Source organism: Penaeus monodon, chromosome 15, assembly GCF_015228065.2.
Source record: "Penaeus monodon isolate SGIC_2016 chromosome 15, NSTDA_Pmon_1, whole genome shotgun sequence".
In the NCBI taxonomy this organism is placed as follows: domain Eukaryota; kingdom Metazoa; phylum Arthropoda; class Malacostraca; order Decapoda; family Penaeidae; genus Penaeus; species Penaeus monodon.
The window spans coordinates 46058691-46059149 of record NC_051400.1 but is presented as its reverse complement, the minus strand read 5'-3'; positions in this window follow the sequence as shown (position 1 = coordinate 46059149).

Below are 459 nucleotides of genomic sequence, written 5' to 3'. Positions count from 1 at the left end.
TAGCTCGGGTTCTGAACCTTTCCAAGAATAAAATCAATTCAAATACCGTGATCTGAGAAGGAAAACGACCTGAACCTTCTGGAAAGAGTAAAAAGCCGTAGGGGTTCCATATTACCCTATTTAAAACATTGCCATAACAATAACGTTTATGCATATATGAATAAATACAATAACATAACAGTTATCGTTATAGAGGTAGCAGACTGATATGCAAATATGATGAGGGTAACTTATATAAACTTCATGTAAACCGTATTAAATGTTGCAGTCATGAGAACAATGATAATGTTGATGTTATGGGTTGAGAAAAAGGACATCGCGATGGCAACAATAAACTGAAGAATTAATGTGGAGAAGATGACTTGACCGAGTTGCCTAGAGATTAGAGAGTATATATAGTTAAAATTGTTGTGCTTCAAAATATCGTGAGATGGCATGATGCTAACAGAAAACGGTATC